This window comes from Chiloscyllium punctatum, chromosome 43, assembly GCF_047496795.1.
Source record: "Chiloscyllium punctatum isolate Juve2018m chromosome 43, sChiPun1.3, whole genome shotgun sequence".
In the NCBI taxonomy this organism is placed as follows: domain Eukaryota; kingdom Metazoa; phylum Chordata; class Chondrichthyes; order Orectolobiformes; family Hemiscylliidae; genus Chiloscyllium; species Chiloscyllium punctatum.
In genome coordinates this window covers 9,314,793-9,338,513 of record NC_092781.1, presented here as the reverse complement: position 1 = coordinate 9,338,513, position 23,721 = coordinate 9,314,793, and the positions used below count along the sequence as shown (strand labels likewise).

At 43.4% G+C, this 23,721-nt stretch overlaps 1 non-coding gene across 1 annotated transcript; it reads left to right on the top strand.

The window, feature by feature from the left end:
* Positions 1–532: 532 nt before the first annotated feature.
* Positions 533–606, top strand: trnai-aau (transfer RNA isoleucine (anticodon AAU)). Its single transcript has one exon. It is a non-coding gene; the product is annotated as a tRNA-Ile (tRNA).
* The last annotated feature ends 23,115 nt before the right edge of the window (positions 607–23,721 follow it).

The window sequence follows — 23,721 nt, the reverse complement described above, 5'->3', positions numbered from 1 at the left end:
AAAATATGCTGTCAAACGAAGATTGCACAAGCAACATGAGTCCTTGAGCAAAACGTACAATTGACTTCTGAGCTGTTGCTGACACCAAAGCAACTGCGTCGTTCGGGAGCAGAAAGAATCCCACTGTTAGATTACAATTCAAATGCATTTGTCATAAGGTTCGTAGCAGTTTATCAGCAGCAGCTAACCCTGACTCCAAAGGTCTGTGAGTATCTAGAAGAACAGTGTGCGACCGTTGAAAGTACGTTTCTCCAGACGATGTTTCCTAACATGACAAGCTGCAGCTGAGCTGTTGGCATTGCGATTGAAATTGCATGCTTCCGGACATTGTGCTTAATTTTGGATATCAGAGCAAATGGTTAACTCGAGTATGCGCGTTCGGGAAAGGAAATGCTATTTTTGTTGAAAAGCTTTGCAACGAAAGGAAACACTTCAGACGATCGTGCGATCGATATGAAGCAGAAAATGAACAGCCGCCGTGGTTTTGAGCTCTGGCAATATAGGCATTTGCTTTCGAACAGAAAGCAGCGTCGGTCGGTTAGCTCAGCTGGTTAGAGCGTGGTGCTAATAACGCCAAGGTCGTGGGTTCAATCCCCACACTGACCATGCGAAGCGATGGCGTGGTTAGCGGTGCGGTGTCAGGGATCGTCATGGCATTTTACTTTCCCTGTCTGCAAGAACTTGTCACATGATCGCCTGAAATGTGTCTTCGTTCGAAAGCCGACCATCGCTGTCATGAACATCAACTCGCTGGTCCATGCCGGATCTCTGCTGCGTTGCTGTATTTCCAAACAACGTGCTCCACGAATCTACGATGCAGGAAGCCTCACCTGCGCAATAAAACATTTGACATGGTTAGACGCACGACTTGATCGCCGTACCCGTGATGACTGGTGGACGTTGTCTGCAGGAAATCAATCAGTCTCAATTGTGTCCACAATCAAATGCAAAACATGAAATATATGCAGTTTAAGCAGACCAGGCACAGTCTCGGAGGAGAACCAGAGTTCAGGCTTCAATTCAAATCAAAGCTTCGTTCATGTTATTTTCCTGGATCTCTGTTAATACTTGTCACACGACTTCCAGAGGGAACTCACCCTCACGCTTGCTCACCTCTTATACATCGACACTGGAGTTATCATAATTCCAGCAACATCATAGAGCAATTAATAAAAGCAAATTACTGCGGATTCTGGAATCTGAAACTAAAAGAAAAAATGCTGGAAAATCTCAGCAGGTCTGGCACCATCTGCACGGAGAGAAAAGAGCTGACGTTTGGAGTCTAACTGAACCTTTGTTAAAGATAAAAAAAAGGGGGAGAATTAGGGAGCTATTTATACCAGGCTGACAGAAGGTGAGTCAAGGCTGCAGATGCAAAGGTGATAATGACAGTGCATGGAGAGATTAAAGGGAGATTAGGAGCCGTGAATGAGACAAGCTGAAGACAGTGCTATGTGACAAAATATGTGGGGGAATGGGTGAAGCAGAGACAGAATGGAAAACGAGTGAAGGGTAGCAAAGCGGGAAGAGGAGAGGAAAAAGGTATTGAGAGAGTGGGGAGCGAGAGAAAGAGAGACAATCAAGAAATAAGAGGTACAGAACAGTGAAAAAAACACAACTAAAAAGATAAGTAAAATAGATTAGATTACAGTGTGGAAACAGGCCCTTCGGCCCAACAAGTCCACACCGACCCGCCGAAGCATTCCCCTTACATTTACCCCTTAACTAACACTATGGGCAATTTAGCATGGCCAATTCACCTGACCCTGCACATCTTTGGACTGTGGGAGGAAACCGGAGCACCCGGAGGAAACCCACGCAGACACGGGAAGAACGTGCAAACTCCACACAGTCAGTCGCCTGAGGCGGGAACTCAACCCGGGTCTCTGACGCTGTGAGGCAGCAGTGCTAACCACTGTGCCACCCAAAATAAAATTTCCTGAAGTAGTTTGAATTCAACAACTTCAGACAATTTTACTTCATTTATTTTATTCATCTTTTGTATCATTTCACCTGCACTATCATAGAGCCATTAGATATGGACAGCACTGAAAAGACAGTCTTCAGTCGAACTCGTCCATTCTGAACAGATGTTCTCAACTGATCCAGCCGCGATTGCATGCACTTGAGCCATTTCGCTCGAAACCCTTCCTATTCAAATACACGTCCAGATTCCTTAAAAGTACTGGAATTATACCATCCATCACCAGATCGTCTGGCAAGTTATTCCAAAACGCACCACCGTCTGCGTGCACCGTTGCCCCTCATTGCCTTTCGAATTCTCACCCGTCCACACCCCCAGATTCATACCCTCTCGTTTTGCAATGCCGCATCTGAGCGAAAGGAACTTGTCTATTTATCTGCTGATCTGTCGCTGACAAACGCTGCAGGAAGGCGTGATAACTTGCAAAATATGCTGTCAAACGAAGATTGCACAAGCCACATGAGTCCTTGAGCAAAATGTACAATTGACTTCTGAGCTGTTGCTGTGACACCAACGCAATTGCGTCTTTCGGGAGTAGAAAGAATCCCACTGTTAGATTACAATTCAAATGCATTTGGCATAAGGTTCGTAGCAGTTTATCAGCAGCACATAACCATGACTCCAAAGGTCTGTGAGTATCTAGAAGAACAGTGTGCGATCGTTGAAAGTACGTTTCTCCAGACGATGTTTGTCGACATGACAAGCTGCAGCTGAGCTGGTGGCATTGCGATTGAAATTGCATGCGTCCGGACATTGTGCTTAATTTTGGATATCAGAGCAAATGGTTAACTCGAGTATGCGCGTTCGGGAAAGGAAATGCTTTTTTTGTTGAAAAGCTTTGCAACGAAAGGAAACACTTCACACTATCGTGCGATCGATACGAAGCAGAAAATGAACAGCCGCCGTGGTTTTGAGCTCTGGCAATATAGGCATTTGCTTTCAAAAAGAAAGCAGCGTTGTTCCGTTAGCTCAGCTGGTTAGAGCGTGGTGCTAATAACGCCAAGGTCGTGGGTTCAATCCCCCCACTTCCCATGCGAAGCGATGGCGTGGTTAGCGGTGCGGTGTCAGGGATCGTCGTGGCATTTTACTTTCACTGTCTGCAAGAACTTGTCACATGATCGCTTGAGATGTGTATTCGTTCGAAAGCCGACCATCGCTGTCATGAACATCAACTCACTGGTCCATGCCGGATCTCAGCTGCGTTGCTGTATTTCCAAACAACGTGCTCCACGAATCCACGAAGCAGGAAGCCTCACCTGCACAATAAAACATTTGACAGGGTTAGACGCACGACTTGTTCGCCGTACCCGTGATGACTGGTGGATGTTGTCTGCAGCAAATCAATCAGTCTCAATTGTGTCCACAAGCAAATGCAAAACATGAAATACATGCAGTTTAAGCAGACCAGGCACAGTCTCGGAGGAGAACCAGAGTTCAGGCTTCAATTCAAATCAAAGCTTCGTTCATGTTATTTTCCTGGATCTCTGTTAATACTTGTCACACGACTTCCAGAGGGAATTCACCCTCACGCTTTCTCACCTCTTACGCATCCACACTGGAGTTATCATATCACCAGCAACATCATAGCGCCATTAATAAAAGTAAATTACTGCGGATTCTGGAATCTGAAACTGAAAGAGAAAATGCTGGAATATCTCAGCAGGTCTGGCACCATCTGCACGGAGAGAAAAGAGCTGACGTTTGGAGTCTAACTGAACCTTTGTTAAAGATAAAAAAAAGGGGGAGAATTAGGGAGCTATTTATACCAGGCTGACAGAAGGTGAGTCAAGGCACCAGATGCAAAGGTGATAATGACAGTGCATGGAGAGATTAAAGGGAGATTAGGAGCCGTGAATGAGGCAATCTGAAGACAGTGCTATGTGACAAAATATGTGGGGGAATGGGTGAAGCAGAGACAATATGGAAAACAGGGGAGAATGGTAGCAAAGCGGAAGAGGAGAGGAAAAAGGTATAGAGAGAGTGGGGAGCGAGAGAAAGAGAGACAATCAAGAAATAAGAGGTACAGAACAGTGAAAAAAACACAACTGAAAAAGATAAATAAAATAATTAAAATAAAATTTCCTGAAGTAGTTTGAATTCAACAACTTCAGACAATTTTACTTCATTTATTTTATTTATCTTTTTTATCATTTCACCTGCACTATCATAGAGCCATTAGATATGGACAGCACTGAAAACACAGTCTTCGGTCGAACTCGTCCATTCCAAACAGATGTCCTCAACTGATCCAGCCTCGATTGCATGCACTTGAGCCATTTCTCTCGAAACCCTTCCTTTTCAAATACACGTCCAGATTCCTTAAAAGTATTGGAATTATACCATCCATCACCAGATCGTCTGGCAAGTTATTCCAAAACGCACCACCTTCTGCGTGCACCGTTGGCCCTCACTGCCTTTCGAATTCTCACCCTCCCACACCCCCAGATTTATACCCTCTCGTTTTGCAATGCCCCATCTGAGCGAAAGGAAGTCGTCTATTTACCCGATTCATGCCCCTCATGATTGGAAATCCTCCGTAAGATCAGCTCCCAGCCTCTGACGCGCCAGTCAAAATAGTGAGTGCGTGTTCAGCCTGTAAACGTTTGCACGTTTTCCATTTTCAAATGTAGGATGTAGCATGCTGTCTGAAGCAATCAACTTAGCAGCTGATCTGTCGCTGATAAACGCTGCAGGAAGGCGTGATAACTTGCAAAATATGCTGTCAAACGAAGATTGCACAAGCAACATGAGTCCTTGAGCAAAACGTACAATTGACTTCTGAGCTGTTGCTGACACCAAAGCAACTGCGTCGTTCGGGAGCAGAAAGAATCCCACTGTTAGATTACAATTCAAATGCATTTGTCATAAGGTTCTTAGCAGTTTATCAGTAGCACCTAACCCTGACTCCAAAGGTCTGTGAGTATCCCGAAGAACAGTGTGCGACCGTTGAAAGTACGTTTCTCCAGACGATGTTTGTCAACATGACAAGCTGCCGCTGAGCTGTTGGCATTGCGATTGAAATTGCATGCTTCCGGACATTGTGTTTAATTTTGGAGATCAGAGCAAATGGTTAACTCGAATATGGGCGTTCTGAAAAGTAAATGCTTTTTTTCTTGAAAAGCTTTGCAACGAAAGGAAATACTTCAGACTTTCGTGCGATCGATATGAAGCAGAAAATGAACAGCCGCCGTGGTTTTGAGCTCTGGCAATATAGGCATTTGTTTACGAGACGACGGCAGCGCTGGTCGGTTAGCTCAGCTGGTTAGAGCATGGTGCTAATAGCGCCAAGGTCGCGGGTTCACTCCCCACACTGACCATGCGAAGCGATGGCATGGCTAGCGGTGCGGTGTCAGGGATCGTCGTGGCATTTTACTTTCACTGTCTGTAAGAACTTGTCACATGATCGCCTGAGATGCAACCTTTGGTGCAGCCTGTCCATGTCCATCATGTTTCCCAAACGAAACTAGTTCCATTTCGATGCATTTGGTCCATATCCCACTGAACCTTTCCTATTCATGCATCTGTCCACAGGTCATTTCAATGTTGTAACTGTACCTGAAGCTCCCTCTTCCTCTGGTTGTTCAATCCACACATGAACCACTCTCTGTGTAAAAATGTTGCCCTCAGGTCCCTTTTGAATCGCTCTCCTCTCACCTGAACACTTTGCCCTCTAGTTTTGAACTCCCACACCCGAGGAAAAAGACCTTTGCTATTCACCTCATCTACGTTCTTCCTGATTTTATAATGTCACCCCTCAACCTCCTGTGCTGCAGTGAACAAATATCCCAGCCTATCCTTCCTCTCCTTATCAAGTTTTGGGGTACGAGTGGGAAGGATATAAAAGAGACCTCAAGGGCAACTTTTGTCACGCAGAGGTGCTATGTGTATGGAATAAGCTGCCAGAGGAAGTGGAGAAACCTAGTACAATTACAACATTTAAAAAGCATCTGGATATGTCCATGCATTGGAGGGGCTTGGATGGTTATCGCCGGGTGCTGGCAGGTTGGAAGAGATTTGGGTTGGCATATCAGTTCGGCATGGACGGGTTGGACTGAACGGTCTGTTTCCGTGCTGTACCTCTCTATGAATCTGTGCCAATATTGCTCCATTTAGTCAATATTTCAATAATACTCTGCAATTTTGTCCCTTACTTTCTACTGACATGGACAATTTCATATTTGCCCCATTCAATGGCTTTAACAATTTACTTAACTTTTCATATCATTCCAAATCCTCATGACCTTCTGTAAATCGGTCACAATGATGCACAGGTTTGAATAATCATCAAACCTGGGTACTTTACGTTTGATTCACCCAGCAAGTTGCTTATATGTGTTATGAATAACTGGATCTACACCAGTGTCAGTTTGTGATCAGTACGTAATGTTGTAATGTTGGGAACCTGTGAAATATCATGTGGAACGTATCAACCTATTAAAGGTACTGTGTAAGTGCACATTTAGTGGAAATTTTCAAGGTCCTGTTGTATTTCGAGTCTGAGTACACATCTCCTCTAACTCCCTTCAAGAGAGCCGTGGGCCTATTGCACCTATTCTGAAAGTGTAGCTCGACCGTATAACTCCTGGAAGAAACTCCAATCTTCACCTGAAGATCGTGCCCATGGGAGATAAGTAGAATTTCTGCTTAATTAATGGGCTAGCACCATCAAGACGATATAGAATAATTTTCTGTTTACTGACATGTGTGTCCCTTTTTGACTGTCTTGCCAATGTAGTTATGAATTGAACAAGTTGTTTTTTTCATTTCCATTTTTCCTGTGTGTTCCCTGCAGTACGGTTCAAGGATGCTAACAAATCTGAAAATGAGGAAACTCTACCTGTTCCTGTCGGTATTGCTCACAATCCCCATGTCGGATGCAGCTGTTCTGGATAACCATACCATTCAGTAAGTGTCAGCGAAACAGATCTTACCTGACCAGCTCTTTTACCATTCGTAAATGGTAAAAGTTGGAAATATTGAAGTACAGAAGGACCAAGATATTCCTAAACATTAACATGTAGGTGCAAAAAACAATTCAGAAGGAAAGTCGTACGTTAGCTTTTGAGTTTTCTTCATAGAGATGAGATCTCACCTGGAGTATTGTGTGCACTTCTGGTCCTCTGGCCTATTTACTTCAGACGTAGTACAGGAATTTTCACTAAACTGATTGCGGTCCTTTAAATTAACAATTGAGGAGAGTGGGCGTGTTTTCTCTGGAGATTAGTAGAATAAACAACATTCCTTGAAGGTACAATGTTCTTGAAGGGATAGACAGATTAGACGTGGAAACCATCCACCATCGACAAGTCGCAAATCAGGAATGTGATGAAATAATCTCCAACTTGCCTGGATAAGTTACACTGAAAATGTTTGATAAGTGACAGGTCAAATCAGGACCGCATGTTGCATCCTATCCACTTCCTTCAAAATTCACTCCCTTCACAACCAACACTGAGTGGCAGGAGTGTGTGTTATCGACAAGGATCATTAGACAATACTATCCAAACCTCTATCATCGTGAAGGACAAATGCATCAAATACATGGAACCATCTGCAAAATCTCCTCCAAGTCATACACACGAAGACGTGGAAGGAATTTGATGTCACTTCACTGTAATTGCTTGACGACCAGGAGTATTCCTCATCAAGCAGCTGCTTCTTTCGATGTCAAGAAAATGGAGAAACACGAAGAGAAAGAGGGACCCAACACTTGAACAGAAGTGTGTTGCCACAAGTTACACAGCTCAATGCCGACATCATATGCCTGTTTGTTCTCAGATCAGTAAACCATTCTCAACTGACACAGATCATACATTATTCCTCTCTATGTATCATAACTAAACTGTACGTTTGTCAACTGTACATCGAAGCAAACTTAAAATGACTGACCAGTTCTCAACCGCTTACTCTGGCTCCTTTTCTTGCTTCTCACCCACCACACTAACGCCTCTGCCTCTGCTCCCATGTCCATCGAATCTCTAACCCTATAAAGGTGCCCTCCTTCTCTCCAGTGACATAGGAAAACCACAGCCCCACATCGAAAGCTGTCCTTCAGATGGCTGGCGCCTGTACATCGTGAGTGGTTTAGTAAGACTCTCTCTCTCGCAGCCTTCTCCTGCTCACCAAATCCCAGCTTCTTGCCTTCACCGACCCAGGCGGCATCGTGGCCCTTATAAATTTCGATCACACTCACCTCATGCCCTGCAGCCTCCAGCACCGCTGCACCTAGTGTCCAAGTCTCAGGCTGAATGAATGTAGGGAGGTTCATATAGACTGGAAAAGCATCAATTCTGAGGCCTTTTCTCTCCCACAGTTGCTGTTGTTGCTGCTGCTGATCCCATGGGAGAGAGATTTCCTTGAGCAAAAGACCAACCCCTTGCAGAATCATTCATCTTTATTTAGAATGACTATTAGGAGACTGTTTAGAACACCTTGGAATTGGACAGGATGATAAATAAGTAATGTCATCTTTGCGTCTCGTGCTTCAGATGAAAGTGTCTTTCCAGCTGGGACAGAAGTCCACATTCATGGACAAGCTTATTCCAGTTGGTGACTTGGTTCCTGCATCCTGCTCAATACCGAAACTATTGCCTCCTTCTATGTGAACTTTTGGCTTGAGTTCACGAGTCTTTTTCCGGTGAGAATTTTTTTCTTCATTCTAAGAAAATACCTGTGTCTATTCCAGTCATTGTTGAATATATCAAATATTCTCTCTTTTTTCAAATATTCAGCCATAACAGCCTTACACCTTCCCAAATGTTGATGCCCTGAAAGAAAAAGAATTGCAATTTTTGTTTTTGAAATTATTAAATTCCCTATTCAAATTTCCTCCAAGCCATTGCAACTACTGTAAGTTCTATAATTTAATGCGAATTTAAACTGGTGCGCCTGACATGACTTGTGGACAAGTTGTTGGAGGGAATCCTGAGTGACAGACTTTGGATATATTGTATTTGGAAAAGTGTGTATTTGGGAAAGCAAGTTCTCATTGGGTCTGTGCGTGCGAAATAGAGTCTGGCTAACTTAATTGAATTTCTTGGAGAAGCAAAGTGCATTGATGAGGGCAGAGAAGTGTACATGATCTATTCACTTCGGGATAAGGTGTTCAAAAACGTTCCTAATGGTAGACTGGTTAGCAAGGATAGACCACATGGAATAGTATGATAATTATTTGGATACAAAACTCGCTTGAATGGTGGTGGAGAATTAATTTTCAGACTGGAGGCCTGTGCCAATGGCAAAACACAAGGATCAGTACTGGCTTCACTGTTTTTCGTCATTTATATAAATTATTTGGATGTGAACATCGGAGATATTGGTCTTAAGTTTACAAATGCCACCAAACATTGGAGGTGTAGTGGAAAGTGAATGTGGTTACCTCAGAGTACAAGAATTTGATCAGATGGGCCACTGGGACAAAGAGTGGCAGATGGAGTTTAATTTAGATAAATGTGAGGTGCTGCATTTTGGAAAGGCAAATAAGGATGGGACTTAATGACACCTAATGGTGAGGTCGTGGGGAGTGTTGCTGAATAAAGAGGCCTCGGAGTGCAGTTTCATAGTTCCTTGAAAGTGGAGTCACAGCTAGATAGGATAATGAAGAAGGACAATTTGAACCGAGCAGTCAGTTTTCATGTATATATCTCTATGACTCTATCAGATGTGACAAAGATGTTGAAATACACCGAGTTGTGTTTCCCCGCTCAGGTCATACACTGTCTGACTGCAGAGTCATACTGCACGGAAACCGATCCAACTTATCCATTCCAAACAGATTTCCTGAACTGGTGATCATAGAATAGAATCCCAAGAGTGCGTTAACAAGTGATTCTATCCACAAATCCACACCAACTCTCCAAAGAGCATCCGACACAGACTCACCCAACTAGTGTATCCCTGTAATTCTGCCTTTAATATGGTTAATTCCCCTGACCTATGCGTCCCTGGACGAGTCCCATTTACACACATTTGGCCCATAATCTCTAATCCTTCCTATCCATGTCCCTGTTCATATGTCATTCAACACTTGTAACTGTATCCACTTCCACGGCAGAGTGCAGAATTTCTTTGCTTGCTGGGTCAGTCATCATCTGAATGTCACAGAGAATGAGTATTTGTGGGCAGTCTGTAAAAGTGTAAAAGCTGGGTCAGAGATTAGTGCACTGGGACAGGCACACCAGTAGGTGGGAAACCTCATGCTCTTTCTATACGTGGCTTTGCAACAGATTGGGTGAGAACAGCTTACTGAAAAATATGATGGGGAGGGAGCTCGGGGTCTTATCACGGCATTTCAGACGATCTTTGGAAAGATAAATTCTGATGAGGGACAGTTATTGGAGCCGTGGCTAGTTCGGAAGGATATGAAAGGTCGCAGCAATATGGCTATCAACTGGATAGATGGGCGGAGAAGTGAAAATTTGATTTTATTCCAGGCAAGTGCGAAGTGAAGTATTTTGGGAGGTTAAGTGCAAGTGGAAAGTATACCGTAAAGGACTGGACGCTGAGGAGCATTGATATGAAAAGGGATACTGTGTGCAATTACATAGCTCCAGAAAATAGTAACACAAAGGAATAAGATGGAAAAGAAGGCGGACAGCATGGTCTTTGAATTGAGTGTAAAGTTTGCAACTTAGGTTGTAAGTGCATAAAGTTCAATTCGGCCACATGGGGAGTATTGTGTGCATTACGGGAAGGATATGGAGGCTTTGGACAGGGTGTGTCACAGGTTTATCAGAGTGTTGTCTGAATGAGAGTGCATAAGCTATAAGGATAAGTTGGGCAGCCTGACATTGTTAATGAAAGGGTGTCGGAGGCTGAGGGGCACCAGGTACATTTGTATAAAATATAAACATCTGCGCACAGTTTTATGTTGAGAAAGAGAAATTTTATGGATCTTGCCCAAGGAGGTGGTCGATGCAGAAATATTAGTAAGTTTTTGTCGGTAGCATTTAAGCAGACAAAGAAACAGGCAGGGAATGGAGGGATAGGGGCCATGTGCAGACAGATGATAACAGTTTAAAATAGTATCACGGTCGACACAGCCCTGGTGGGCTGAAGGGCCTATTGCCGTGCTGAACTGTTCTATTTACTAACTTCTCAGCAGCGACCCTTTGAAAGCCCCTCAGAATCTTAGATGTTTCATTCAATTTCTTTCTCGTTTTTCGAAAAACCAATGAGTTTAAGCTCAGTCTTCTCAACCTCTTTCCTTTAGAAAATCCCCCATTCCCATAATCAATCGAGTGAACCTTCTCTGGGCTGCCTCTAACACAATAATATGTTTCCTTAGTGTTGTGATACTGTTCATAATATTCTAAACGTGGAATGATTCATATCTTGCCTATGCAACGCTTCCCTATTTTCACGATCCTTCCCTTCTTAGTACATTTCAGCATTTGATTTACATTCGCTATTACCTGCTGAAACTGTAGGCCATCTTTTCCAGATTGAAGCACAAGGATATCCAAAAACCTTTATGCAATTAGTCCGAAACAAAAACAGCATTAGCCTGACAGAAAATTGAGAACGGATTAGTGTTTATTATGGAGAAAATTACAATAAGCAATAGCGGGATTCTAGGAAACAATGCGAGCTACATGATTTTATCAAAGTGAAGTATTTTTGATGAGCTCTTAAATCTTATTTGTTGTTGTGGCTATACCTGGCCAAATAGATCAGCGTGGGCGTGTATAGTGGGGGTAGAGGGATGTGGATTTTTGAAATTGCAAAGCCTTTTCACAAATTTCAATCAGAACAAAGGAATCACTGGGCAGAGAATAGGGCCACCTAAAAATCAACGAAATTGCCCATGTGTCGCACCAAAGCTGATGAGTGAGATCCTAAACAAAGATTTTACGTCAATATTTACTGTAGAGAAAATGGAAACATGGGGAAATGAATAATGACGTCTTCAAAAGAGTTTATCTTATCGAACATGAGTGTTCAAGGTCTTAAAAAGCATAAAGGTAGATAAACCCTCAAGACTTAATAGGGTGTCCCAGGACATTGTAGGAAGCTCGGGAAAAGTTTGGCAGGTGTCTAACAGAGATATATGTAAAATTGTTAGTCACAGTGAGGTGCTGGTCAATGTTATTCAATCATTTAAGGGGTTTAAAGAAACTTCAGGACACTAGAGAAAAGTGAGACTGACGTCAGGGGTGGGCATGTTGTTGGTGTAGATTCCGAGAGACCGGATCAACATGCATTTAGGAAGGAAATGACTGATTAGGGACAGTCAGCTTGTCCTTGAGTTATTGAGGAGATTTCCAAGAGACTGAAAATGCAGAGTGGTCATCACTATCGACATGGTCTTTTGCAAAGCCTTCAGCACGGTTTAACATGGTAGACTGGTTGATATTGTTGAACAGATAGGATCAGGGAGATCTTGCCAAGTGATTTTAAAATTGGCATTACGGTAGAAGACAGAGGGTGGTGGTAGAAGTTTGTTGTTCTGATTGGAGGCCTGTGATCAGTGGTGTGACGTGAGGTTCAGTTCAGGGTGCACTATTGTGCGTCATTTATATGAATGATTGGCATGAGAATATAGAAGTCACTGTTAGGATGTTTGTGAGTGATACTGAAATGGTAAAGTGGACAATACAGAAGGCTATCGAACAATGCAACGGGATCCTTTATAGCTGGGGCAGTGAGCTAAGGAATTCCAGATGAAGTTTCGTTCAGAAAAAAATGCGAGATTTTCCAGTTTGGTCAGACAAACAAGAGCAGAACTTGTACAGTTGATGATAGGGTACTTTCGAGTGTTGTCAAAGAGATCGAGGAGTGCACGTAATTACTTGCTTGGAAGTCGTGTCCCAGGCAGTGGTGAAGGCATTTGGCACACTTGCTTTAATCACTCAGACCATTGCGTTTCAAAGTTGGGATGTCATGTTGCGGCTGTACAGGACATTGGTAAGGCCACCATAAAAGCATTGTTCATCATCAGAAAAAAGCTCAACTGGTTCACTTATCTCCTTTTAGCGAAGGACATCTGACATTCGTACCTGGTCTAACCTGGATGTGACCCTAGTCCCACCGTAATATGGCTGACATTGAGCTGTCTCCAGGCATTTTACAGTTAACTATCTGTGCTAATCCAGCTAAGAACATGCTCATCTCGTGAATAAATATCTTTCACAGTTCCCTCCTTACCTCTGCAAACACCTCCAGCGGTAACAATTCGTACTGGGATAGTAAAATCGTTCAGGCCCTTGTCACTCTCCGTCACCCTCTCACCAACGACAGCACCTTGAAATCTCCCATTTCCTATCATCACACGTACCCTCAAAATATTACCTCTTCTGACTATACTCCCTCTGCTCGGAGTCCTCTTGCAAAATCTTTTTATATCATCTTCTATATTTTGTTCACCATTTGTCTGTTTCTAAAACACTAGCTTTGTTCAGAATGATTGGGGATTTTTTTGATGGTTTTCTCGCCCTCTCTTTATAAAATCTGAGACTTTAATACCTGAGTGAGGACACGTTGGAAATTTCCACCTTTTAATCACACGTTAACTACGTACCTCTGGTGAATCCATCGCATTTATCTCTGCATCACAAGTCCATCTATCTTACTGAACGTACTTTGTCAAAACAAAATAGAAGATTTTGATTCATGTTCTTAAAACAATTTCCTGTCAAAAATCACAAAGAAGGAGCGGACGCAGAGCAGCAGCGGACACGGGGCGGCTGATTAAGTGACGTAATATATTTGTGAGGTTGCTTCACCTAACACACGACTCAGATAGTGTCTCCCACCCGTCCTTCTTGAACGCAACAAAAATGTTCTGCTCTCCATTCCTCTAAATATTAATAGCTTGTTAGTTTTTTTTTTCAATAGTGTCCTTGGGAATTCAGAACAATTTGATTGAATGTTAAGCAGTTGAATGGAGGATGTTGGCGGTAAGGGTTACTAGTCGTGTCCCCACGCACTTCATCTGTGGAATGTGTGCTCAACCCCAGCTCCTCAGAAACTGCTTTAGGGAACTGGAGCTGGAGGTGGATCAACTTCTGAAAGGGAACAAGCAGACAGTGCAGGGATCCACCGTGGCCATTCGCCTCAATATTATGTATTCTAGGAGAAAGCCATAGTAGCCCGGACTCTGGCACTGAGCAAGGCACCGTGGCTCAGAAAGGAAGATGGAGGATAGGAGAGCGCTAGTTGTAGGAGAATCAATAGTTAGAGGAATCGACAGGGTATTCTTTGGTTGTGAACAGGTCTCCCAGAAGGTCCAGAAAAGCACAACAGGTCAGGCAGCATCCGAGGAGCAGGAGAATCGACGTTTTGGGCTAGAGCCCTTCATCTTCCTGATGTCGATTCTCCTGCTCCTATGATGCTGCCTTTCCAGCAACACACTCTCGATTCTGACCTCCAGAGTCTCTGACCTGCAGACCTCACATTCTCCCAGAAGGTCTGTTGCGTTCAAGGTGCCAGAGTCCAGGATGTCTCTGATTTAATCTGCAATCTTCTCAAGGGGGAGTGTGAGAAGGCAGAATACGTGTTGCGGAGAGGAACCTGTGACGTAGCTGGGAAAAAAGTACGTGAGGATCGAAAAAGTGATTTCATCGAGTTAGGTTGGAATCTAAAAAGTAGACCGAGCAGTGTAATAAACTTAGGATTAATAGCAGTGCCACGGGCAATCGAGGCGAGGAACGGAGAGCGAGTCCAGCTAAAACATGGCCTCAGGGCTGGTGCAAGAGTGAGGGCGTCAGATACGTATGTCATTCAGGTACATTCTGGGAGGTTTGCATTTGGTCATGAAGGAAGGGTTGCACTTAAACTGAAAGGGAAACAATGTCTTGGGCCGGAGATTGACTGGAGCAATTCGGAAGGGTTTAAAATAATTTGGGAACCACAGCTACAGATCAGAGGAGAGTGCAGTTGTTGAACGGGCAGAAATAGAATGCTGAGCCTGACAGGAATGATGCACAGTTGACAGCACAAAGAGACAGGATAAAGTGTCACTATGTCAATGCAAACAGTGTCGGAATAAGAGTGATGAACTTTGAGCATGGATACTTGGAACTACGATATGGTGGCCATAACGGAAAATGGATTTCAGAGAGATGGGAATGGTTGCTGGATGATCCAGGGTTGAGTTTTATAAAAAAAAGGGACGAGGTAAAATAGGAGGGGGGTAGCATTACTGATTAAATCGTGCATCACAGAAAATGAGGTCTTTCTGGAGGGTTTGTCTATTGACTCAGTATGGGTGGAAGTGAGTAACAGGAAATGAGCGATCACTTCATTGGATGTTTTTGGTCAACACTCCTAATCGCATCAGGAAGATGCAAGAACAGATTGGATCGCAGATCTTGGAACGGTGCGGATGTAGCTGTTGTTGGAACCGTGACTTCAACTTCCCCAATATTGACTGGAAGCTCCTTCCTGCAGATGGCCTGATGGAGCTGATTTTGTCACGTGTGTCCAGGAAGGATTGCGGACTCAATGTGTAGATAGGCCACTAGGAGGCAGACCATATTAGATTTGGTGCAAGGTCACGGGCCAGGACAGGTGTCAGATCTCTCGGTGGGAGAGCATTTCTGTGACAGTAAACACAACTGTCTCACATTTACCATATCCATGGAGAGGGATAGTAGCAGACAATATCAGAAGGTATTTATTGTGGGAGGGGAAGTTATATTGCTATTCAAAAAGCGTTGTTCACTATAAACTGGGAGCAATTGTTCTCCAGAAAATGTACAACAGAAACGTTGAGGCGGTTTAAGGAAGATTTGCTGCGAATGTTGCACAGCGTTGGCCCAATGAGGCTGGCAAGGAATGGTAAGGTGGAGGAGTGTTGGATGATAAGAGAAGAGGAGCTTTTCTTCGAGGGGAGGAAGGAGACTTAATTAATTTTGAAGAAGCAAGGGTCTGGCACAGCTTTAGGAATTGCAGTGTAGCTTGAAAAGAACTAAAAAAAAGCCTTGGCGGGAAGGATTATGGAAAGTTCAAATTTGTTCTACACCTACGTGAGGACCAAGAGAATAATTAGAGAAATGGTTCAGAGATAGTGAAGCACACTTATGGATGGAGTCTGAAGAGGTAGGAGGGGCCCTAAATGAGATGTTTGGTTCAGTATTCACAAGAGTGAAGTAACCTGTTTACATTGAGGAGACGGTGGACCAGGTTAATAGGCTTGAACAGACTGATATTAAGCAAGTGAATGCCCTGGAAAATCTGAAATGCATCAAAATACATAAGTCCCCAGGGCCAGATCAGATATATCAAACATTATGACGGGAAGTGCGAAATGATATTTCTCCGCCTCTGTTGATGATCTTTGCATCCTCACTCTCTACTGGAGTAGTACTAGATGATTGACTGAAGGCGAATGTTGTTCCTCTGTTCAAGAAAGGGAGTAGGGAAATACGTGGGAATTAAAGACCAGTCGGTCTGACGTCTGTGGCAAGCAAGGATCTGGAAATGAGAGACAGGGCTTATGACTATTTAGAATAACAGTTTGATTAAAGAAGGTCAGTATGACTTTGTGAGCAGCAGGTCATGCCTCACAAACGTTATTGAGTGTTTTGAGAATGTGACAAGGCTTTTGGATGAAGGACGAGCAGTGGATGTGGTGTATGAGAATTTCCGTAAGGTACTTGATACTTTTCTCCATGATAGGATCAGTCAGACAGTTAGGAGGGATGGGATACAGGGAAATTTGACTGTCTGGATTAGCTGGCTGAAAGAAGACAGCGAGTACTCCTGATTTGAAAGTATTCTGCCTGGAGATTGGTAATCAGTGGGGTGCCCCCCAAGTGGATCTGTTCTTGGGCCTCAGTTCTTTTTAGTTTTCACAAGTGATTTGATGAATAAGTAGAAGGTGGATTAGTTCGTTGGCAGATGAGACAATGGTCGGTGGTGTTGTAAATAGTGTCGCGTTCAGTTGCAGGCTACAACACGAAATTGACTAGATGCAGAGCAGGGCTGAGAAGTGGCAAATGGATTTCAGCCTGGATAAATGAGAAGTGATTCGTTTTGCATGGTCGAATTCGAATGCAAAATACCGGGTTAAAGAAAGGTTTCTTGGCAGAGTGGAGGAAATGAGGGATTTTGCGACCATATACATAGGTCATTCCAAATTGCTACCCAAGTTGATAGGGTTGTTCAGAACGCGTATGGTGTTTTGCCTTTCATTAACAGGTTATTGAGTTTAAGAGCTGCGAGGTTTAGTTGCAGTTCTGTAAAGTTTTGGAATATTGTGTCCCGTTCTAGTCAGCTCATTATGGGAAAGTTGTAGATGCTTTAGATAGGGTGAAGAGGAGATTTACGAAGGTGCTCCCTGGATTGGAGGACATGTCTTAAGAAGAGAGGTTGAGTGGCCTAGGGATTTTCACACTGAAGAAAAGAAGGAAAAGAGATGACATGATAGAAAGTCAGAAGGTAATGAATAGCAAAATATTTGGTGCTGGAAAAGCAGAGACTATCAGGCAGCATCCGATGAATAGCACAGTCGACATTTCGAGCATTAACTCATCGTCAGGAAGGAATCTACTTATTCTCGAAAAGTCGACTCTCCTGCTCCTGCTCTTCGATTTCTGCCTGACAGGCGGTGCTTTTCCAGGAAAACAGGTTTTGACGCTGGTCTCCAGCATCAGCAGTCATAACTTTCTGACAAGTGATTGAGAGGCATAGATAGAGTAGATTGGCAGAGTCGTTTCCCCAGGACAGAAATGGCTGTCACGCGAGGTGATAATTTTCAGCTGATTTGACGAAGGTATGTGGAGATGTCAGAATTAGGTTTTTTTAGGCAGTAGGTTGTGGAATGCACTGCCAGTGGTGGTAGCAGACTCAGACACGTTTGGGATATTCAAGCGACTGCCGGAGATGACCATGGATGGCAATAAATTGAGCGGTGTGCAGATTACGTCGATGTAAGATGAAGGTAAATGTTCAGCACAACTTCGTGGGCCAAAGTTGCTGTATTATGCTGCTCTGTTCTATTATCCAATAATATCAATAACCCACAGGCGGGCCAAGGAATGAGTCCCAGTGCCATTGAGATCTACGTCATGAAAACAGACAATTCGCCCAACTTTTCCATGTTGCAAACTTTCCATAGTTAAACTGGTCCCAGTTGCATATGTTTGGTCCATATCCCCCTGAAACAGTCCAAACTCTTTCCTGTCTAAGCGTTCCTTAATTGGCGAAATTATACCCACCTCCACCACAACTTCTGGGAGCCCGTTCTGGACGCTCACCAAACTCTATGTGAAACAAGTACCCCTCCAGACCATTTTGTATATTCCTCTTTCACCTATAACTTATGCCCTCTAGTTTTAAACTCGCCTATCACCGGTAACACCTGTCCACAATCTACTTTACCTCTGCCTCTAATGATTATATACACCTTTGTTAAGTCACTCTCAGTCTCTTACGATCCGAGGAATGGAGTCTCAGCCTATCGATCTTTTCCTTATGACATAAACAGTCCAGTTCTGGTAGTGTCCTCATCGATCTTTTCTCCACTCTTTGGAGATTAATAATATTATTTTTACAATAGAGCGTCTTCTTGTGCAACTGTAGTATGTGGTCCCATCTCCCGCTTCAATGCTGTGACCAATAAAGATTCCCATGGAGAAAACCTTCTTGATTAACGTTGTACGCGTCGCTCTATTTTCAAGAAGCTAATATGTTGCACCACAAGATCTCTCTGTTACATAAAAATTGGCAGACACTCTCGTTGACTGTGGAAGTCCTACCATGGTTTGCTACACCAAGACGCAACACCTCGCATTTATTTAAATCAAAATCCATCTACCATTCCTCAGTCCACTGGCCGAGTTGATCAAGACCTCACAGCATTTCCAGAAATCCTTCTTCACTTTCTACTGTACGAACAATCGTGCTGTCAAAAATATAGATCATAGCTCCTAAATTTTTCATTCAGATAAATTATATGAATTATAAAGCAGTGGAACCAGCACCGATCCCTAAGACATTGGCTTGTAACAAGCTTCCTTCTGCAGAACAGCCCTCTATCACCACTGTCTTCCTTCTACTGTCAAGCTAATTTTGCCTCCAGTTGACTGGCTTTCCCTGGATATCGTGAGATTTAACCTTGCACAACGATCGGCCATGTGGTACCTTGTCAAATACCTTGATACAATCCATGTAAACAATATATACTGCGCATCAATTAAGGTGATTTCCCTCATGTTAGATTTATACTAAGTAATTAAATAATTCAGACGAAGTACATTGCAAGGCAATACATGGTAGCACAGATCCGTCAAATGCAAGGCGTGGTTTGTAATTTTGGAAGGTCATTGGCCCTGCCAGCCTCCTAGACAATGGTCATGCAGCTCAGACAGTGACTGGAGACTCTGTGTTCCATCGGTAGTGCTCAGAGTTACTTATATAGCACACTCAGAGAGGGTATTCACACGACCGTCATAACAGCCTGAAAGAAGGAAGGGAATGGGGAACCAGTCAGTCTAAGAGAAACCGTGAGGGAATGCAGGAATCGCTAGTGATGTCAGTCACAAATCAGTTTTCCAGTTTGGAAGTTGATGAAAGTACTGGCTGCTCAGGGATGCACAGTCAGAATCATGTTTGCAGCACCAATATCAGCCTGACTGTAAGGAGTGGAAGAAGAAGGAAGGAGGAGCAATCGTCACAGCGGATGCATTAATGAGAGGAAGATGTTGGTAGTGACTGAAAAGTCCATGTTTCTCCGGCAAGGTTGGGTCAAGCTTGTTGCAGAGAGTTGGAAGAACCTTCATCTTGGAGAGGGTGAACAGGCAGACGCCGTTGTCTATTTTGGTAGCAAGGATTCCGGTGGGTAGGGTATATTATTCTTTGATCGGAATTTAAGGAAGTCGGGAGAGCGTGAGCACGCCGGAGCTCCAATGGTGTAACCTCTGGAATACTCCTGGTGCCACATGCAAGTAAGTACAGAAGAAGGAGGATAAGGCAAATGCAAGTATGATGAAAGAGACTACAGGAGAACAGGATTTTGAATTCTGGACCATTCAGCTTCGTCCTGAAAAAGATGGAAACTATCCAAGCTGAACGGCTCAGCACGTGAACAGAGCTGGAACTGAGTTTCTTATGGGGTGTTTGGCTCTTGCTATTGGGGGGTCTTAACTAACCTGGCAGGGATATGTTAATCGAAAAGGGAACAGTTGAGGACATCACGAGCTTAGAATGACAAGTTAATATTGTCACTGGGGTAAGAGAGAAAGAAACAAATACTAAATCCTCATAACATTGCGTGTGTGTGAATGCATGGAGTACAGTAAATGAAATTGAGGAGTTACCGATACACGTTTTTATGTGGAACTATGATGCAGTAAAAAAAAGAGCTGCCTCAAGGAATGGCAAAACTGGGTGTGAAGCATTCCTAGTTGTAAAGTATTCAGCAAAGACGGATAAGAACAAAGAGTTTGCAGTATTAATTTCTCGTAACATCATATAAGGCGTGATCAGGGTTGAGGATGACTGATGGTCCAAGGACAGAATCAAATTGCTTACAATTATTGAACAAAAGTGGTACAATGGCATGCTAAGTGTAGTTATAGGCTGGCCGCAGGTGGAAAGGATGTTATGAAGAGAAATGATCGAGAAATGACAGAGATGGCAACATTATTGAGCCAGACCTTATGGTGTCAGTCCCTGCAATCTTGCTGAGGGATTTGTTGATTACACTATCGCTACTAGTTAAGTCTGGATGTGTAATGTACGGTGAGCTGATTTAAAAGCTTCGAACTCCGGTCAGTTGTCTGGGGGGATCTTGCTTTTTTTTATCTGTGGTTGGGGAGTTGCCCTTTCTCATTGAGGATCAGAGTATTATTCTGTGGACTGTAAATGTTCGGTTATCTGTGTCAGAATGAATGTATCCTCTGGAGTGTATGGTTACATGTCGTGAGCACGGTGTGAATAGTCGGTTTGTGTGGGGAGCTATTTTTAATAGTGTAAACTGCCCATGGTAAATTGTGTGTTGTTGTTGCTTTGGATTATGAGTGGTTTGTAGGATCAGTTGAGCGTGTTCTGAACCTGCGGCCTGCGACTGTTCAAACTGTCTGTGAATAATCCCGTAGACTGTGACTATGCAGTTTTCTGTGTGGAACGGTTTGATCCTATAGACGGTGAGTGGCGAGTTCGGTATGGGGAGCTGGTTTTCATTTTGTGAACTGTGCTCATTTCTGTCTGAAGTTTTGGGTTTTACATTGTGGATTCTGGTTAATTATGCTCCCTAGCTGGTTTATTCCTGTGAATTTCACAGTAATTTATTCGTGTGGAGCTGAGTGTTATCCATGAATAGTGTGCGTGTCTCCCTGTCAGTTTATTTCATTTCTGAAGAACCGAATTGCTTCCGCAGATGCTGCCAGACTTGTTCCTTTTTCCAGCAATGTGTGTTTGTGTTTCAGGGGTTCAGAATACACAGTTTTTGCCTTATTTTCGATCTTTCATTTGACATCAACTGAAATAAGTAATTCATTGTGAAGTGCTGCGATATAAACTGTGATTTCCAATTAGTCAATGACCTGTGGTGAGTTTTAATTTATTCTGTGAGGTCATGCACTTTGGCAGGAAGAGCGGAGATTTGCACTACTTTCTAAATGGGTAGAAAATTCGTGAGTCTGAAGTGCATAGAGATTTGCAAGTTCCAGTCTGGGATTCTCTCAAGGTAAACTTGCAGGTTGAGTCAGTAGTTAGGAAAGTAACTGAAAAGTTGGCATTTATGTTGAGAATACTGCAATATAAAAGCAGTGATGTTCCTCTGAAGCTGAATAAGGATCTGGTCAGACCACATTTGGTGTATTGTGTGAATATTTGAGCCCCACATTTCATGAAGGACTTATGGCCCTGGATTACGTTCAGTGGAGGTTCATGAGAATGGTACTCAGAATGAAAAGCTTAGCATTTGAGGAACGTTTGATGACTCTGGGTCTATACTCGAAGGAGTTTAGAAAGATGTCGGGGGATCTAATTCAAACATACAGAATACTGAATGGCCTGGACAGTGTAGATGTTCGAAAGATATTTGCATTGGTAAGAGAGACTAGGCAGATCCACAGAATAAAGGGAAGATCTTTTACATAGATATAAGGAGAAATTGCTTCAACAGGAGAGTGGTGAATCTACGGAATTCATTGCCACAGAAGGAACTGAAGTCCAGGTGACTGAGTAGATTTGAGACTTAGGATAAAGGTTTGCTTTGTCAAGGGAATCAAGAGTTATTGGGAGAAATATGGAGAATGGTGTTGAGAAATTTATCAGCCACGATTGAATGGTGGAACAGACTCAATGGCCAACTTTTGCCCCTAGGATTTATGGTCTCATGAGATTAGATTCCCTACAAGGTCGATGCAGGGTCTTCGGCCCAACAAGTCCACATCGAGGCGTCGAAGAGAAACCCAACCAGTCCCATTCACCTATCCTGTATTTCCCTCTGAATATCGCACCGAAGACTATGGGCAGTTTGGCATGGCGAATTCACCTGACCTGCACATCTTTGGATTTTGGGAGGAAACGAGAGCACCCGGTAAAAACCCACGTATACAAGGGGAGAATGTGCAAACTCCACACAGACAATCGACTAAGGCAGGAATCAAACATGGCAGCAGTGTTATCCACTGATTCACCGTGCCGACCTATGGGCTTCACGTTGTATTTTGTGTGAGAGGTGATGGTTGTAATCAAATGGATTGCAAATAATCCATGTTTTGTGGAGAGCAGGTTTTGATCTTATGGAGTCAACAAAAAATGGACAGAAAGCAAGCTAATGTTTCAATTCGAGATAAGTGTTCATCAGAGCTCATATTTTAGCTAGTGGAGTTGTCGATAGTATTTCCACACACAAATGGCAGAAATGTGGAGTTGATCTTTCTCCTGCAGATTGTGGATGTAATTATGTGTTTGTCTGTGTGCCTGAGTGTGTGTGTGAGTGTGTGTGTGTGTGTGTGTGTGTGTGTGTGTGTGTGTGTGTGTGTGTGTCTGTGTGTGTCTGTGTGTGTGTGTGTGTGTGTGTGTGTGTGTGTGTGCGCGCGCGCTCGTGCACGAGTGTGGCTTTTGTGTGCTAATGTGAATGTTCAGTTCTATGTGCATGTCTCCTTACGCACTAGAATCCACCCTTATCATCGTATCTTCATCCAGTGCCGACAGCATTCCTTACGTTGCTAACTGCCTATAGGCATAATCATCCATCTGTTTCTATTGTCTCTCCCAATATCGAACTCCCAACAGTCGCTTAAATGTCCCGAATGACCCTGCTTCCACCACCACTGCTGGCAACGCATTCTCTTCGTTCACAACTCTCTGAGTAAAGAACCTACCTCTGACGTGTCCTCCATACCTTTCCCCTAATATCTTAAAATCATGACTTATCGTTCCCTATTACCTTTCTTGAAAAGAGGAACAACATACGCCTCCTTCCAATCGTCAGGTACGACCCCCTGCAGAGTGAGGAGGCAAAGATCTTCGCCAGCGGCTTAGCAACCTCCTTTCTCGCTTCCTGGAGCAGCCTAGGATAATTCTGGTCTGTCCCTGGGGGACTTATTAATCTTAATGTTTTCCAACTTCATATATCTTGATCTGGTCAAGCCTTTATCCCACCTCCTCAAAGTTCTTATTCACAACAAGGTCCCTTTCCATAGAGAAAACCGAAGCAATATATTTATTTATGGCTTTCCTTATCTGCCCAGTTTCCACGCACAATTTCCCGATGCTATCCCTGACCGGCCCTACATTCTTCCTGATCATTCTTTTATTCCTCACAAATGAGTAAAGTGCCT